Genomic DNA, 20,281 nt, shown 5'->3' on the forward strand with positions numbered 1-20,281 from the left:
GTTTTGTTTCATTGTAAGATCTCTTGGAAGTACCATTGATAAAAAAGATCTTAACAGATGAAGGCATCTTATTGAATACCTTTAAAAGTCTGGAAGAATTCTTCAGTAATTAACCTGATTTCCTTAGAGATGTTCTAATACAACTCTCTTGTTTTCAAGATAAAGAAACTGAATTTAACCAACTTGTTCAGTCACATAATTACTTAGCAGAAGAAATAAGACTAGAATTAAGGATTATAGACTCTTTTCCTTCTGGTTTCAACTAGAAAATGTATATATAATATACAAATATATTTTACATATATATAAAGGGTAAGGGGGTAGAGATATGAATGTTTTTTTTTTTTATCAAAAATCTCCCATGGAGAGGAAAAGCATTTACAGTTGAAAAAATGATGTGGCTAAAGGAGTTTTGTAGAGCAGAAGTAAGAGTTTCACTGGCTATAAGAGCAATTTCCTTTCCTTTAAGGTAAGGTCCATAACTTCCCCAGTTCATTTTATTTTTTGGAGATGTAGAGTGATCAAATGCAAAAGACTGTGGACTCAGAGCCAGAACACTTGTGTTCAGTCCTGTCTTTACCATCTTTTAGCTTTGTGATTCTGAGCAAGCTATTTCCCTTCTCTGGGGCTTGGTACACTCAACTGAAAAAGAAATGGAATTATTGGAATAGATAATTGTCTAACCAGCATTTGTAGTCATCATATCTCCTTATAATATATAAAATAGTGTCATGGGCTTCAATTATGATCACATTACAGAAACACAGAATCTTAGATGGGAAGAGATCTCAATGGTTATCTCTTCACTACCTAACTCCAAGAACAATTTTTTTCTAGAACAGCCTTGGTGTAAAGAATTCCCATGAAGGTGATCTCACTATATCTGGAGGCCAGCTTGTTTATTGGAAATGGGTCTAAATTTGTCTCTGCAACTTGAGTAGTTATATTAGTAACATCTATGGTTGCAAATATGCACAGTGACAAAAGGCTCTTATGAATTCAATGACATTTCCTATGAATTTTTATTTTATTAATCACAACAGTATCTACCTACATCTGAAAGAGAATAGGGCATTTATACAAGAGAATTATTATTCTTATTATTACCTACAGAATATTGTCTTACTTATGCATTTCCAGAACCAATATAATAACTTTGTGTCCTTCCACCCACTCAGAGATCCCTGGCTCACAGGTAGGCAATCCACTTAGATGCTCCACATGTTTCCTTTCTTCTGTAAATTTTTGTGACTTTATAATCTATGAACAATTTAAAGAAATAAAGCCACTAGCATTAGTGTTTTTGAAAAAAATCCTTTATTCTTGATAAATCCTAAAAGAAGAAATAGCATTCATTACCCCAAGAAATATAAATAAACAAGAGAATAGATATGGTTGAAATAGATTCTCCTGTGCCATTCATCTTTGATGTCTTGGGAAAGAAAATGAAAAAGAAATTGCAGACAGTATGGTGATCTCCTCTGGAAATGCTGTGTTTGAAAGGAGTTGTCTAAGCAGGGCAACATAGAAAATCATCGCCAATTTACTCCGAACATTGAGGCAGATGTGTCCATAACAGAATCCTGGGGAGTAGAAGTTATCCATGGTCTCTTTTTCAGAGAACAGTGCTGGTTCTCTTTATTAAAGAAAGTCACCTCCTACTCACACTTCCCTCCCCAGCCTCCTCACATAGAACTTACTAGACCAGTAATTTAACATAATGCTACAGAAACTTCTAGATTTTAAATAACTTTCAGGGATAGGAATGGAGAGTCTGCATTTTGGAATATTTACTTTACAAGTTTGTATGCTTCTCAGTTTGTCAGAGATTTGTAAAAATCAACAGATTTTTAATAAAAGATTCAGACAAAAATTAAGATGTCAAATTGTGTTTGTGTGAGATATTTTTGGCAAATTATGACCACACAATATCTTAGGGTTAGAGGATCATCATTTTAGAGCTGCAAATGGTCTTAGACATCATCTTTTCCAGTGATTTCCATTTTACAATCAGAGAAACTGAGGAGCAGAAAAGAAGTGACCCGCACATTACTTAAATAGTAAGTGTCTTAGAGAAGAATGTAATCTTAGATCTTCCTGTGGTCAACCTGGAAGTTTGGTTAAAGGAAACAAACAGGCAAGGTGATATGTAAATTCATATAGTTTATTCCCGTAAAGCTGGGAGATACATGCTGCATGGAGCCAAACATAAGTTCTGACTGTCTCACACAAGAATGACCAGCCTTAGGTATGTTTTAGAGCAATCCCAATTCAGCATGTCTGTGTCACTCAAATTTGTGATCTCCATATATGTTTAATAATATTATGAGAAAGGAATTTTCTTAATTGTATAGGTTGTAAATACAGTAAGATAAAAGAGTTGACAGTGTGTCATTTGAAATTGCAACCCAGGATATCTGTGTGTTCTTTACCATTAACATGCCATAACAGAGTATATGTTCATAAAATATTAAAATAAAGAAAAAGTCTCACTATTCAAGATAGTGTCTTGTGTGAAAGGTCTCATCTTTAATGGCCATAAACAGGGGGAAGTACTCTTGGTCAACCCCATATGGCCTTGTTGACATAGGAAGAGTTATTCTCTGAGTTTACTTCAGAGAACAAAGAAGCTGTTCAGACTCTGGCCCTTATTGAGATTATTAATTGATCTTCATTGACTCCAAATGCTCTAACTGCTGTGGCATGTTCTTTAGAATAAGATTGTTGTGGTTCAGTCATTTTATGTGTGATCCTTTCAGGTTTTTCTTGGTAAAGATATTGGAGGGCTTTGCCATTTCCTTCTCCTGCTCATTTTACAGATGAGGAAACTGAAGCAATCAGAGTTAAGTGACTTGTCCACAGTTACACAGCTGGTGAGTGCATGAGGACAGATTTGAACTGAGGAAGAAGAGTCTTCCTGATATCACGCTGGCCCCCTAGCTGCCCCTCTTTAAAAGAAAAGACTAATGTTATTACAGAAATCTTCCAGCGATACTTAGGTTTTTATTTAACTTGTACCAATGGATCCATGCTCTCATTCAAGTGAGTTCCATCTGTGCTGGTGCAAGTTCTGATACTTCCATGCTTTCTGTGTCTTTTCCTATGCAGATAATCTACCTTCTGGTATTTTGTTTTTTGGTGGATATTGGTGTATCTCATGAGCTGCCATCTGTTCTCCTTTGTTTCTGTTGTAGGATGAGTCCAACTCATTGTCCATTCAGGGCTTGATGCTTTATTCTCTCTTTCAATTCAGTTCAATTCACACATTTGTTAAGTACTTGATATTCACAGACAGTCCATTTGGTTCTTAAGATCAATGTATGGCAAGAGTCCCTGTACTGAAAGAGTTTGTGTTTGACTAGGTGAGAACAGCATGAGCACTAGAGGTTCTCAAATTTCTTTTCATTCATGGAATGATATTATTCCTTTCCTTGAAAAATTGTGATACAGGAGGCTCATATACATATAAGTGATTTCAGATTCAAATTATGGGGAAATCACACATGTGAGTGCATCTATAAGGAACAATCTAGTGAAAGTTGTATGACATTAGCATGCCACTGCACACCCTTTGAAAGCCACTGATGGACACTTTGTTGTTCAGTTATTTTTCAGTCATGTCTGACTTTTTATCACCTGAGTTGAGATTTTCTTAATAACAATATTAGAGAGGTTTGCCCTTTTCTTTCCCACTCATGTACAGATGAAGAAACTCAGGCAAACAGGGTTAAAAGACTTACCCAGGGTCACACAGATGTTAAGTGTGTCTGAGACCAAATTTATACTCAGGAAGATGAGTCTTCCTGAATCCAGGACTCCTTCCACTCTGCCACCTAGCTGCCCCTACTCTTAGATGTACACACTAGGTGTTTATTAGAAAGCATTTACAGCAAAAACTAATTGAAGGTTGTAAGGATGTTCATAGTTGGGAGGACCAGGAAAGGCTTTATGTAGAAGACAGCATTGGATCCGAGACTGGAATTGATCTTAAGATTGTAAGTGACACAGGTAAGGAGGTAGGGTACCTAAGCTATGGAGGATAGCATGTACAGAGGCATGGATAAAGGAATGAGATGTTATATGAAAGGAAGTGCAGGGAGTACTGTGCCTTGAATGTACAATGTATGGGGGAGTAATGGGAAATAACTAGAAAGGGAGATAGGAACCAGGTCATGTCAGAGGATGAATGCCAACGAAAACATTCTGGATTTTGTCTTAGAGAAAGAAAGAGTCTCTGAACTTTTTTTTGAGAAGAGGTGTGACATGTTTAGTCTTCAGAAATATCAATTAGGCAGCTGTAAAAAGGATAGATGAGAGAAAGGAGAAATGGGCCAGTAAGATTAATTAATAGGATACCAAAGCATTTCAGGCAACAGGGGATTGAACAGACAAGTCAGTTACACTTAGCATGTGTCTTACCATTGCCAGTCTGGTTACCTGAACAGTTAGCATCAATGGATGACTATTTTAATGGAGAGAATAATAGATTTTTATTGCAATGAGCAACTCAGGATCACTGAGAGGACTCTGATATTAGCCACTAGGAATCCAAACCTCTCTCTTCCTCATCAGACCTGATCACTTTGTGCCTCCCCAAGAGAATTGCCCTGATAGTATTATTTAGTGCTCTGTCCATTCATTTGCATGCCATTCAAATGTGGGGAAGAGGTATTCTATGATGATTTTTGGAGGGTTAGTGAGTATACCTAAGCCAATCACTTTTGAATACCCATCAATTTCCTTGAGGCAGGCTGGTAGTTGTTATAGATCAGTGAAACCACTATACTAGTATGCACAAATATTATCCATAGGATCTCATTCTTTATAAGGAATTCCCCCTCAATTCAAAATTTTTCTTAGGGTATTAACTATGATAGTTGCCCAATACCTTAACCCACAAATAGATCTCTTTAGTACTGATAAAGAAATGATAACTAACTTAAGTGAGATTTTGTTTTCATTGTTACATAGGGTAATACAACATGCAAAAGCTAACCATGAGATTACATTTTATTCTGGCATGTGGGGAAAAAAGAAGGGAGAAGATGTATAGTGTATAATGGGAGTTAAAAATCTCCCCTGCCCCCAACACCCTGCCATTTATAGGCCTCAGGTGGGGCTATTAAGGGATGTTCAATTGTTTAGTATGAAGGCCCAAACCTTTCTTTGATTGCTAATGAGGCACCAAGGCACTGGGTCACAAGGGTCTTGCCCTCCTGCTCTGAAAAGCATATATATACTCTGAGTGAGGTTTTGCTCAAATCGTTGGAAGAGCGTTTGTGTGATTAGACCAGATGAGACTCTGGGTAGTTGTTAAGAACCATGTCCTCCCTTTGAAAATGTAGATGTTGGTGCTTCTCTCTCTGGTAACAATGTTTGTATTCTCTATGGTCAGACAGTTTGAAGTCCTCTCTGTTGGTTTTTCTGTTTGTAATTTCTGCTTATAATTTCTGTTTGTATTTTCTCTGAAGTTTAAAGTGCTGACTTTTCCCCCTGAACTAAGTAAATGATATATGTGCTTAATTAAAGTAAGATTGTTTTCCCCTTTTAAGGTTGCTTTCCTTAGAAAAGGAGATGTAAGAACCTATGTATGCTGGGGTGCTTGCTTTTATATGGTGGCATCAAGCACATCATAAAATGGCCGGAGTTCATATCTGGATGAGACATCAAACTGAAGTGTGATCTAATGTTTGGGATCAGACAGTATATATAGTGAGATAAATGAGTTAAATTATAGAGACTTATTCTTCCATCACCTGGATGATGGCCCTAGGGCAGTCATTACAAAGATGTAACGGGGCTGAAGGCACACATTTTGGAAGATCTGGGTATGTATAAAAGTGAATATCTCAGGTCCATTGGGGAGGGTGCTGATCCAAGTATGGAGAAACAGATCATACATGTCAGTTAGATGAAGAGGACTGAGTGAATGGTCAGATCATATGAATATAAAATTTAAGTGGAGTATTAAAAGTTGCTTTCATGTCAATGGTTAGGACTTTCAATGTCATGGTTAGGACCACCTTAGTGAAAGATCACAATCATTGCAAGGAATCACTGGATTTTTGGACCCTAGAGCTTAAAATACTCCATCATAGTGAGTTAGGACAGCATTTAGCAAAAGTATACACACCCCTAACATCTTAGCCTCCATCAATCAACAAACATTTATTTAACATTTTAAAAAATTGCAATAATCAGGAATTCAGGCTCAGGGACTATGATGTCTTCTTCTCTCCCCTCCCTCATCCCCAGAAGGTCCTATAGACATGAAAGATAGCCAATAAATATTTTGAGTGAACACATGAATTTGAATTCCAGCCACCTGTCCCTATCTTTCAAAAATATTTATCTGTGAAACTTCCTCTATTTCATTTGGGGAAATATGTGTGTGTGTGTTTGTTTTGCCAAAAGAAGAGAAGCTTTTGGAAGAAATGTTATCCCTATGATCAAAAATGTCATAGACTGTCATAGGAAAAAAAAAAGTTTAGCTCTCTTCTGTTCCACCCTAGAAGCCTGAAGTAGGATCTGGGAGTGTGTTATCAGAGAGCATATTTTTGACTCAGAATGAGTAAGAATGTCCTAATGTTTACAGTGGTTCAAAGAGGCATTGGGTTGCCTTTGCAGCAATGGATTCACCATTAGTGTAAGGGACTTACTAACAATTTGAAGTGCTCCTTTGTAGGATTATCTGATTTTAGGTATCTTGCACTGCTAAGTCACTTCTAATTAGCTGTTATCTATAAAATTAGAGGGTTGAAATAGATTATCTCTATCTGATGCATTTGAATTCAAGAAACATTTATCAAGCACCTTCTGTATACCAGGTACTGTGCTATCCCCTCTAAGGTGTCAGCATTCCAAACAATCTACTTTGCATACTTAGCTCTGAGTACAGTGGTTAAACAATTATATACTTAAGTAACTCAGCCTGATGGTAGTTATAAACATTCCCAATTTAAATAAAACAAATTTCAGGCACTAATTCCTGCTCCAACCCTACCTCGTAAGGAGGTTGGGAAAATTCAGCAATATGTTTAATGTGCTTTGTGCTCCTCTGAGAACTTCACTCGGGCTTCAAGGTGGCAATAAAACTATTAGGCAGAAGAAAGGCATTACATTTAGTTTGTAGTATTGTTTATTTTAATTACTATTATTTAATCTTCTCCTTAAATCAGCTTTTTTAAAAGAGGCTTTCCCATTTTTTCAGTATCTCATTGAAATTTGTGTTCAGTACATATTGAATTCAACTGCTGGAATTTCAGGCAAACAATGCAATCTCAGCTGCAGTCTATGATTTTTTTTAAAGCAGTTGTCAATGGTAGTATTAATGATGGAAAAAAGATGATCAAGAAGAAGAAAAATGTGCTAATAGAGAAAAAAGAAAAAGAATAAAGAGGATAATAATAATAAGATGATGATGATGGTGATGGTGATGGTGGTGATGATGATGATGACGATGATGATATGAGCCCCCAAATGTCTCTCTGAATCCAAAAACAGTATAGTTACCTTAGTAGCCAGTGTAGATTTACTTGGTGTTTTGACTTATTCATCAAAATTTCATGTCTTAGAGAACCTTATTTTAGCAAGTTCCAGGGGAGTCTTTTATCAGGAGGAAAAAGTGGGTGGACATTTAATTAGAATACTTCCCTCCATCCTACAAAACATATTGTTCCCACTTGCAGAATGGTGTGCCAGATTTAGAAAAGCCCATGTGGGAAAGAAAGATGACTTTAGATGAGAATCTTCTGATTTCTAGAAGGCTTGTCCTTGATCTTTGATAGTAATCCTATATAAGTTGCCTCCCTAGCTTTGAATTTTCTTTTGGCGTCCACAGAATGGAACATCAGTTGCCAAGAAAAATAAAGTGCCCCTCAACCCTACACCCCCAGTCCTGTGTATACCCACATATATATGCTTACTTCTTAGTTCTTTGTAGTAGGGATCTTTATTGACTGCTAGTCATACAGTATCATCAGAAAAAAAAAAGCACACAAATAAATAAACAACAGCACAAAAGAGTGATGTTTTTTTTCTGAAGAATCTTGGGGTCATGCTACAAACAGGGCACTTTCCCTGCAGTCTATATGTCCCACTACCCTCCTCCTGTTCAGTTGAAAGACTCACTATCTGCTTGCCATGTCTGCTCACATTAGATGTACTGATGGAGGGTCATCCAAAGGGTAACAGAGAAACACATGGTGAGCATGGGCAGACCTCGATGTATAACCCACAATGAATTATGCAGGAGATACAGTATAAAGGTTATTGTCAGAGGGATATAAAAACAGAAAAAAATGTGGGCCAGTCCCCATATAAGTGAAGAATAACAAAAAAGACAGTGTGAGGTGTGTGTGTACATATATGTGTATATGTATATACATATACATACTTATGTGCATATATTTGTACACATATAATATTATGATATCTTGAAGATTGGGTAAACTCCTATTGGACAGCAACAGGAAGACTTGGGCAAGAATCAAGCAGGCAATAAATCAATAAACATGTATTAGCCACTGACCATGTGCCAGGCACTCTGCCAAGCAATAGAGAGTCTAAGAAAGACAAAAACAGAGTTACTTACCTCAAAGAGAACAAATTTTAATGAGGGATATAATAGGTAAACAACAATGTCCATACAGGATATATACAGTGTAAATCAAGTAATGTCAGAGGGGAGGCATTAAACAGAATTGGAATGGAAGAATACATTATGATCTTTAGCAGTGGCAGAGGTATCAGCATTTATTAAGATTGCCCAACATATGGATCTTTATCAATTTATGTTTAGACATAACTATGATTTGTTTTCTGCTATTATGTTAGAAGATTTTCATTCTCTTTTGTTGAGAATATGATGTTTCTCCAAAGACAAATAGAATTTTACCCTTAGTGTTGCAGAACTCAGGTGTGATGTCCTTATCCCTGGGCAACAAAATTCTCAAACTATTAAATCTCTCTAACTACTGGTAGCTAAATATAGAGATAGAGCTGTAATCGCATTAAGTGGTTACTACCTCCACTAATGGTGACCCCATCCATGCTTTCTCATTGCATATACTTCTTATCTATGATTTCTCATAAATCTTTCAAACAATATCTATCCAATATTCTAAAGGAATTCTTTTAAGTCTTTTACTGTACTTATTTATACCTATACTAATTTATATCACCGATTGTGAGAGACACATTTAGGGTATCTATGGTTAGGAATGCTCCCATCACTATGGAAGAAAGAACAAGGGCAGACAGACATCTTGTTGCTTTTGTTTTTATCCTTTTTTTCTTAGTTTCTTATGTTCCCTTTGTTACAGGAATCATCTTTGGATGACCTCTCCACACTCAATTGCCTTTTATGTATGGGTTGGAATAGGTGACTGCTGAGGTCTATTCCAACTTATAATTGGTGATGTTGGAGCTTAGGTAAAGATACTTATCACAGTCTGTCACCAGGCATGCCCTTCAAGTCTTTCTAGTTTAGTTTAATTAGAGTTTTTACCTTGCCAACAAAATCTTTGAGATTCCAGGGTCACTTCAGTGTTAAGATGAGGTATGAAAATTAGGTTCATTGCTTGTGTGCTTTGAAAACCTAATAGAACTTTGAGTAAGACTCTTTCTTTGTTTTATGTTTACTTCATCGATATGGCAATAGTGAATGTCTGACTTGTCAAAGCTACTTCTATTGGCTTTCAGAACATAATGGCCTATAGAACTGAGAGTTGGGACACTTGAATTCTAGTTATAGACCTGCCTTGACTTCACTTATACCTTCTCTAGTCCTTTATTCTGCTCTGCAAAATGAAAAGTTAGACTCACCAGAAACACTGTGGAAATTTTGCACCTTTCCTGTGACATTGTCTGAATCCTGTGAATTGCATCTGTTTATTCTTTAATTCTGTTTTGGAATCTAACAGACATTCATGTAGATATTTTGATAATAATCTTGGATGTTTCACTCAAGTCCAGCAAGCATTATATATTTTTTAAAGATTGGCCTTCCTCCTCACCTAATTTTCTCAGAATCACTCTTCCCCCCGTCAAGATTCAGTTTGTGCCAGAATCTTTAGAATCTATTTCCTCATGAACCCAATGTGCTAGTGTCTTCCCTCTCCCCAAAACCTCATGTTTCATGTATATTGTCCTTATACTTGTAAATGTACATGACATCTCTTGCAAGTAGGCCAAAAGCTCCTCAATGGTGAGCATGGCTTCATCTTTTGTCTTTGTACTCTCAGTGCCTAGTACATAGTGGGCACTTATTGAAGGTAGTCAGATTATTTGATTGACGTTCCCATATGCAGAGACTGTGTTGGGAATAAAAAGTTGGCAAATTAAAAAGAATGCAACTTTCCATCCATCGTCATCCAATGCAAACCACTGCAACCCTTCTACCCAATCTGAGACAATGCAGAGAAATGTCAATGAGCAAGTCCTACGCCCAAAGACCACTTTGAGCCATAATTTGGCTTCAAGTCCTTGATGTACCGCTACATAACTCTGTGATCCTGGACCTCAATAAGCCACAGTTGCTCTCTCTCTAAAAGGAGAGATTTTATAAAAGTAATTTTCAACTTCCTTTCCAGTGGAGATACTCCATGATTCTGATATGGTAAGTTCCAAAGTCTAGTGGCCCTCTTAATGGTGACCTTATAGGCAGGGAATAATGTATTTAGATTAGAGTTCCTGAGAATGAAGAGCTATTTAAGGGAGAAAGAAAATGGAGTAAAAGAGAAAGATCCATCCATGTAGTCAGGTAGACCTGGACCTCTGACACCTGGGCCATGTTGTAACTGTGTGACTTCATCTGGAGATAATAACTCATTCCTAACTAATGAGGTTGCTCTGTTTTTGTTGTTGTCTTTTGTTCTTTGTTTTTGAAGAGGATTTTGACATCAGAAAGGAGATGTCATCTCCTGCAAGTGAGTTGAAGTGAGGCAGGACTGTGCTAAGTCACTAGTCTCACTCTCTCCTCCAGCGCCATCTTGTTCCAGTGGCAAGATGTAGATAAGGATGACTCCAAATGCAGTGGTGCTCACACAAAATAGTCTATGTGAAGTGTTAGAAACCTGAAAGCACTAGGTTAAGGTCACCTACTAATTAATGATCACCACAAGTACTTAATCAAAGAAAACACATTTCATTAAAGCCTAATATAAAACAAGTTCAAAATTTTTTTCACTTTCAAATATAGAAAAGGGAGATCTTTCTTAGAAGTTTTACCTTCAAAAAAAGGGATTAAACTGTGGGGGCACCACTGGAATGAATGGTTTCCGGAGAAGACTACTCAATTCTGGGTCATGATAGCTGAATTTAAATGATGTTTCCTGTATGTCCTTTCCCCTTCCCTTCCCTTTTCTCCTCCTTACACATCAGATTCTTCAACTGCAAAATAAAAGAGTTGGAGGAAATGGCTAGAACTGGCCTAGATTATTTGGGGGACAAACCTATATCATCTAATCTAATGAAGATTCAAGGTAGAATGTTTGATGAATCATGCTAAAGATATAGGAAAAGACTTTACTCTAAGAATAAAGTGAAACTAAAGCATTTCTGACTTGGACATTGATCTGTCTCTAGTGATTCTTCCTAATAGTTATCTAAGTATTTATAACTGTTCTGCAACCCAGCCAGAGCTTAGGTGGAGTTACTTAATGAAAAGCACTTTCAATTCCTAAGTGATTGTATGCTCTTAAGAAATGCTGTAAGGTTGATTGGAAAGGGTTGGCATCTAAATGGTCATGACTTTATTATAGCTTAAGAGTTGAAAGGAACCTTAGAAATGACCTAATACAAAAGTCACTGATATGATGTGTTTTCACCCTCTTGGTTTTAGAGCTTCATGGGAGTTTTTGTGTTTTCATTGCCAGCTCTTACCATAGAGCATGGCATATAGGAGACACTATACAAAGTCCTCCTTCTGTCCCTCTCTTCTTCCCTTCCTCCTTTCTCCTTCCTCTCTTTTCCTTCCTTCCTTCCTTCCTTCCTTCCTTCCTTCCTTCCTTCCTTCCTTCCTTCCTTCCTTCCTTCCTTCCTTCCTTCCACCAATGCCCAGAGATGGGATAACATCTTGCCCATGGTCATTTGGGTATTAAATAACAGTTGGAATTTAAAATAAGAAAACATCATTCTCCTTTAGAACCAATATGATATGTGATAAATAGGTTCATAAACCATCCCATGAAGCCAATTTAATCCATTATGTAGATGAATATTAAGGCTATCATAAAAACTAGTCACCACATATAACAATGCTTCTATAGGAGAATTCTACTTTGAGTTCTATTTGGGGATGCCAGGAATATGTTCCCCCAATTTGAGGGATGGGCTGGAGTCGAGACAACCCCAAAGGGCATGAGAACCATGAACCTGGTAGCAAATCTAGGTTTGAAAAGCAAGTAAGGAGCAAAGATATGGTTTCAGATTGAGATAGATCAGAGTGGCAGATAAGAGTTAGTTGGTGGATGAAAATGAAGTCAAAGAATGTAATAAGGGGTAGAGGGCCTGTAGGGAATCTAAGGATTGGTATCTGAGAATGTGGGCAGTGAGTATGAGGAGTAAAGTAGGGTCTGAGTGGGAGAGAAAAAGGAAGAGAAGAGGCTCTCCAACTCCCCAACCAAGGCTGGGAAAGAGGAAGGAGGGTGTTTCTAGAGAGGGAGGATGGGCTGTATGTGAAAGATTCCTGAAAACCAGAAAGTGCTTGGAATTGCAAAAACAATTCAGAGGAAAATCAGTAGATTTGGCATTCTCTGATAAAATACAGAGAGAATAAAGAGCTCATAACGAAATGCTAGATTTGATGCTTCTTTTGACATGAGGTAGATACCAAAGGACAGAGCTGAGTTTATTCTGTATCATCGTACCACTGACAACATTGTCTGGAGGGCACAAACATGAAAAGAACACCTCTGTTTTCTAAATTATTCTTTGATCAGATACTTAGAAATCACAAATAAAAAAAGAATATTGTATTAAAAGGTGACATGTATGTCTGAGTTGAGTAGAAACAGATGAATATGTAGGTTTGTGTACACATATATGAAGATATATATATATGTTTGTTTACATGTAGGTGCCTGTGTATACTCATGTGTATATGTATAGAATCAGCATGGCAAATTAAGGAGGAACTGGGTTCAAGTCCAATTTTTGACCCATTCTGGCTGTGTGACTCTGGGCAGGGTTGGGAATTTGTGACCTCAAGGCCACAGTTGACCCTCTAGGTCCTCAAGTGTGGCCCTTCAACTGAATCCAAACAAATCCCTTTAAGAAAGGATTTGTTCTGTAAAACTTGGACTCAGTCAAAAGACTGCACCCAAGGACCTAGAAGGTCACATGTGGCCTTGAGGAGACAACTTCTCCATACCTGAAAAACTCTCAGTACTCTAGGGAATATTTTTAATATTCTAAATTACAGAGAAAGACCCAACCTACATATGTATATGTTTCCCCCCCTGGGAGTTTATTATATCAATGAAATCACAGGTATAGATGTATCTCTAATCTTTAAACTTTTCCTTATCCCCATTCACAGAAAGTCACACATATATGTGGATATGTGTCTGTCTATTCATCCATCTATCTATCATCTCCATGGGTGTGTATTTTATGTACATATACGTATCATATATACATATATATGTGAAATGGTTCTATACATACTTTCTTTCTCTGGATGCAGACAACGTCTTCATATGTCCTTTATTTTTTTAATTTGTATATTTATAATAGTTAAAATGACTTAGTCACTCAAAGTCATTCTTAAAATAATATTGCTATTATCATAAATAATATTCTCCTGGTTCTGCTCACTTTGCTTTTTATCAAATCATAACCATTGCTGAAGACCAGTCATTAAGTTATAATGGGATGGGAATCTTGGTCAATGAGTCCATGACTTGGGCAGATGAAATAATGCATGCTTAAAACATCATTTATGATGGCTCCATTACACAGTCAAAGTGAACAGTAGTCGATGGATAGCACTAGTACCACACTGGTATCCAGTGACTATTCAAAGAACTAGAGGAAAATCTCTGGTATAATAGGATGGATCCTCTTTGGGAAATATTTGGAAGGACATGGGCAATGGCAAGCTGCCACATGTTACAACTGAGGAATTAAATAGGAAAATTGGTAGAAATGATATCATCAGAGAATGGAGTTGAAAAAAGAGAGATGAATAGCTATATACTAAGATCAAGACAATATTCTGTATTTGAACCAAAGATGACCCCAGCATTTAAGAATTTACAAGACTACTTTAAATTTACATAAATTCATGAGAGGAATCATGGTACAGTACAGAGGACTTTGGAATAGAATTCATAAATGACATGGATTTGAATTCTGCCTCAAATACTTATAACCTGGTCAACCATAGGTAAGTTTACTTACCTGCTGAGCCTTGATTTCTTTATCTGTGAAATGGAAATAATAATACCGAGAGTACGTACCTGGCTAAGTCATTGGGAGTAATAAATGAAGTGGTGTGTATAAATTGTTCTGCACACCATAAAGTGGCCTAGGAATGAATGGTTGAAAAAAAGGCATTTATTAAGCTCCTACTATGTGCCAAATCATGTGCTAAGGGCTGAATTATAAATACTAATGCAAAAAGAAACATAGTCCCTGACCTCAAAAGGCTTGCATTCTAATGGAAGAAATAATATACATAGAGGAGTGATGGGCAGTTTGAAGGAATGATGTTTATCAAAGTGAGATAGCACTATTTTTATTATTGATAACTGCATTTTGAAATTGAATTACTTCTTTTAATAGTCTCCTAGCTATTTTTATCTGTAAACATAGTATACTATTAATGAATAACTAAATGTACTCCTTGGCATTTGTTTTAAGTGAAATTGACTCTGATGATGAGATTTTCTACTAGAAAAATTTTTGCATTTCAACTGCGACTCCCTACAACATTTCACAGTCTTTTCCAAGGATGATACAGAAATTTCAAACAGTTAGGGATAACATCTTTTTTGGATCACTTCTCCAAGATAGAAATGAGATGGGAATCTCAGAGAAGTTCAGCTCTGTGCTTTGGATACTGTATTTGAGTTGGGGCAAAAAGACTAGAAAAGTTATGTGCTATCATGAGCAAGTCAATTTCTACTCTGGGTTTTAGTTTTCTTCTCTTTAAGTTGAACACTTGCAATATAGAATGCTCCCTTTCAACACTAATATCTGCAATCCTAAATAACAATGCAGGTATGTCTTAATAATTTCTTTTTCCCTTCCTAGGTAGAACAGGAATTCATGTCAATTTCCTTATTTATCATGTTACAATGACCTTTTTGAAGAGTCAGCAATTTCCTTAGCTTGGAGAAGTCCAAATTTGAGAATGTCCCCCACCAAGGAAGACTGAGAACTTTGCATGATTTTGTAGATACTGCCTATTGAGGGAAAGACAAGTTAAGTGATTTGCCTAAATTCACCTAGACAAGCAGTGTCTGAGAGACCCAAAGTCAGATATTTCTGACTCCAAGCTAAGCAATCTGTCTATGCAACCAAGCTTCCTCTTTCCCAGATATTGTATGAGCAAAATGGTGGCATGTTCATGGAACTGAAGGAATCTTAAAAGTTATCTCTTCTAATCATTATTTATTTATTATATGAAGCTTCATTATGAGAAACCCAACAAGAGTCCATCTAAAAAGACCACTTGTTACAGGGAACTCATTTTCCTGCCCCAACTCTGCTTTTGGACCATCATGTTCTTAGTAAGTTTGCATCCATATGCCTTTTACTCATGTGTCTTAGTTCTTTTCATGGGACCATTTATACTGAGTCTCATTCCTCTAAAACATGACTGCCCTTCAAATACTTGAAGACTGCCACAGTGGTCTGTGAAAACCTTCTATTCATCAGAGTCCTTTTCATCAGCTCTTTCAACCAATATTCAATAGTCCCAACTTTGATTCTACCCTCTTGGAGATATTTTTATGAGTAAATTTCAGTCTGCCAACGTTTCTTCTAAAACGGACTTGTTTGATTATGGGGCTATAACCATCAAAGTTGTCCCTGTAGAAAAGATGAGGAAAAAAATACCTTTCATCCTTTGCAAAAATGGGGAGCTATAGGTGCAGAATATTGCATTTATTTTCAGACTTGGCTGGTGTGTTGGCTAGTTTTATGGAAAAATTTAATTTTATATTTCAATTGTTTGTTATAGGGGATACTAGAGGGGACAAATTTGAAAATTAAGGTGGTACAGAAACATGATAGAAATAAAATTGATCATTAAAACAGAGCAGGACATAAAATAGAACAGTGCTGTATTGTTACCATTGTTCTGCATAGATTAAGAAAGCCTAATAGCATGTGGACTCTTTGGGTTGCCATATCATACTGGTAACATATATTGAGTTTATAAGTCATTCACAAATCCCAGTTCCTTTTCACATAAATTATATTTTAGCCATCACTTCCTCACATAATGCTTTTGTGGTGACTGTTTTAAATTCTTTAGTCTGCTTGAATGAAAGTTTGTGGAGACTGGGTCTATACCACATTGATACAAATATCACTAGGTTAGCTAGGTGGTGCAGTGGATAGACCACCAGTGCAGGAATCAGGAGGACCTTGAGTTCAAATCTCACCTCAGACACTTGACATTCACTAGCTGTGTGATCTTGGGCAAGTCACTTAACCCCAATTGCCTCATCCTGGGTCATCTCCAGTCATCCTGATGAATATCAGGTCACTGGATTCAGATGGCTCTGGAGGAGAAGGGAGGCTGGTGACCTGCACAGCCCTCCCTCACTCAAAACAAAGTCAAGTGAAGGTCTGTCATTATTTCTCTGATGGCATGGTCTTCTTCAGCAACAAAGGGCAAACACACACACAAATATCACTAGACAAAAATCGGTGTTTTTTCATTGATTCGAAGAGATGAAGATGACTCTGATGTCAGGAGACTTGGATTCTACTCTTTGCTTTTTTAGCAATCATTCCTGGGCAAATCATTTGACTGCTATGGGCCTCAGTTCCTTCATTTGTAAAAATGAAAGTCATTGGAATTGATGTTCTCTGAGGTCCCAATGAATCTAAGCTCAGAAGAGAGTTTATAGGTTATAGTTTTTGTATCATATATATCACATTCCTGAATTTTTTGTGTTTTAATTTTAAAAAAATAATGAATTAATGTCACATAGAGACAAGCAGATCCTGTTTTATGTGAAGTTTGTGATCTGCAGAATGCCTCGAATTTTGAATACTTCTCAAAGAATTGGCTAAAATGTTCTTTATATCTCCACTGCCACAGACATAGAATTGTATGCCAGTGATGTTGGTGCTATAGAACCTGCACAACACCAGTGGTGGGAGCTTATTTCCAAACTATGAGTGGGTTAGTGAGATTTTGTTATCAATATTTCCAGCACTCCTTCCAGTAATAATAGCAATAGTGAATGCATCACAGGGAAGCAGCTGTCTGTTTCTATGAGCATAATGAAAGAGACAGAATCAGAGAAAGAGAGAGACATAGACAGACAGATGAGATAAAGAGAAAGAAGGAGGGACAGAGACAGACAGAGATTGAGATAAAGATGAAGAGACAAAGAAGATGTGAGACAAAAGGAGGGGGGGAGAGAGAGAGAGAAGTGGGGAGAGGAAAGAAGGGGATGGGAGAAAGGGGGAAGGAGTGAGGAGGTAGCAAGGGCAGAATAGAGACAAAGACAAAATAATTAATAGAAGGAAGGAGGGAAGGAGAGAGAGAAAGAATAAGGGGAAAGAAGAAAGGAGGGAGAGAAGTAAGGAAGAATAGGGAAGGAAGAAAAGAAAGAAGGAAGGAAGGAAAGGAGGGAAGGAGAGAAAGAAAGAACAAAGAAAAGGAAGGAGACAATAGATATAAATTTTAATGAGAGAATGAAGTATGAATCTAATAATGAAAAATACAAACTTTCTTTTTTATTCAATCATTGTAAGAGAAAAAGTTCGTTTTTTTTTTCTAATAGTAACTTTGACACTAAGATGTTTAGCTAACAGTATAGAAAAAGAAAACCCTCCAAAGGTTTCCATTCCTACGTGTGTGTGTATGTGTGTGTGTGTATTTCCAAGGTCTTTCGTCATTCAAGTTTACTCTCATTCAGAATTTCTTTTGATAACTATGCAAATTAATTTGGGATACTTTAGGATGATATTGTCTCCAAAAAATAAAATACATAAGTAGGATATTTATTTAGCATTTACTGTGTGTGGGACATTGTAATAAGATGGTTCCTGCTTCCTAATAGAGGAACATGAACACAGAGCAGCTGCAAAGTGATGGGGGAGGAACAAAAGAAAAAGAATGATTTGAATCTGTTAAATATTACTTTGAAAGATCATCAATTTCATTTAAACTTTTTACATGTAGTTAAGGCCAAAAATACACTCTTTGAATCAATCTTCTGTTAGTAAGCGTTGTAAACTATAGAGACCTGGCCCAGGTGTAGACCACCAACCATTGTTGGACCTTCACTAAAAGCCTTCTAGAGGGAGGCTTCCACCATTTGATTGCTTTAGGGAACTCCCAGAAGAGGAAATTCCTTTCTTCAGTGCAGATGAGCAGTCTCAGTGTGCCTTGCAAGTCTTAGAAATTGCCTAGGCCATTGAGAAGCAGAATGACTAGCTCAGGGTCACATAGCCAGAATATATCAGTAGCAAGACTCAAGTACTGTTCTTTGTACTACCAATACCAACTTTCTCTCTCCATTATGCCAAGTGCCCTCTCATCAAAGCGTGTCATTTCTTAAAATTAGAAAAAAAGTCTTATTTAAAAGTATCATTTAATTACTGAAGATGTTCATGTATCCCTTAGCAACAGTAATTAATGCAATTCTGAAGCTTTGGCATAAACAGTATAGCTGGACTCTCCAGGAAAATAATTAGAGGGTAGTTGTATTGCATCTGTCAATGAACAGCATGCTAGATGTAAAACATACCTAAGTAAACAGTCACCAGGCGACTTTTTACACCAAAATTAACAGATTTATTTGATTATGAAAACCTTGCCATTTTCAAGAACAAGGGATAATATTGAAAAATAGAAAGGGTAGTATCATTTTGAAAAAAAAAAAGCTTTAGGAATCATAAAAAATGACTATGCCACAATTTTATGAGCTCAGAGGCTCAGAAATGGGCACAGCAACCTTGCTTTGAGAACTCTGAGGCTCTTAATCTTGCAGTGCTTCTCGTTCACATTATCATTCTTTTCCAATATCCAACTACCATTTGCCATTTGCTAGGTTTTCTAGCTGGCGTGTGCCATGTGATGCAACTCAAACTCTGACACAGGGAGATGAGAAAATGATCTATCCATGTGATAGAACTAGCAGCAAAAATAACAGGCAAGTGCCTTTCTCTAAGAAATGGAATGTCACCATCAATTCTTGGTTTCACAATCAAAACCATTCTTGAATATGGGCATCCCACTAAGCCAGGAAGCTCTAGGTACTTTAAGTTGATCCTTCATTAACTACCTACTATTGCCAGACCCTATACTAAACACTGGGGATAATTTGTTGATATATAAAATTAGAAAGTACACCAGGATTATAGATTTAGAACTGGAAATATCCTCTGAGGTAATCTCCTGAAACAAAGTAAAAAAAATGAATCCCAGGGAGAAATGGTAGTGACAGGGTCACACAGAAAGTAAGAAGCAGACTAAAACTAAAGAAAGTTCAAAGGGAGATATGGACAAGAAGGAATATTATATGCCTAAAATGTATGTCATAGATATCCATGGCTTTGTATGCATTTTTCTTTCTTCTTTGAATATGAAAATGTTCAGTTTGTTGATGTTTATGAATTCATAGTAATATTTTTTTAAGTAACAGACAGAATCGAGATTTTAACCTAGGTCCTCTGATTCCAGAATCATGAGATTTGATCTCTTTGAATCTAGAATCTTTTGATTTGAACACATCTTCTGACTGAGAACCAGTGTTCTTTTCACCATTTCATGGGACCTCCAGGGAAAACACAGAAGTACAGTGTACCTGTGACCTCTTTGGGATACTTTGCCATCAAATTGTTCTGGCAAAAGACTCAGGGGCAACGCAGACATTCATCACAGGGACTTTGTTTTCTGTGTAGGTGTGGATTTCTAAGCCCCAAGCATCTCAGCAATTGAAGAGCTTTCATTTAAATGACTGAGGTTGTAGATCATTACTGTGGTTGAAAGCCAAATTTTGACTACTCTTCCAGGAAGGAAATGGTGATCTGGGGATTGACTTCCAATACTCTGATGCGTGTGGTTAGCAGATAACTGTCATGTTGT

General features: G+C 36.9%; 1 protein-coding gene across 2 annotated transcripts in view; it reads left to right on the forward strand.

The window, feature by feature from the left end:
• CTNNA3 (catenin alpha 3) overlaps positions 1–20,281 on the forward strand; it is a 1,968,199-nt gene that overhangs the window by 1,003,246 nt on the left and 944,672 nt on the right. The window lies entirely within an intron of this gene.

The sequence above is a fragment of the Notamacropus eugenii genome, chromosome 1 (assembly GCF_028372415.1).
Source record: "Notamacropus eugenii isolate mMacEug1 chromosome 1, mMacEug1.pri_v2, whole genome shotgun sequence".
In the NCBI taxonomy this organism is placed as follows: Eukaryota; Metazoa; Chordata; class Mammalia; order Diprotodontia; family Macropodidae; genus Notamacropus; species Notamacropus eugenii.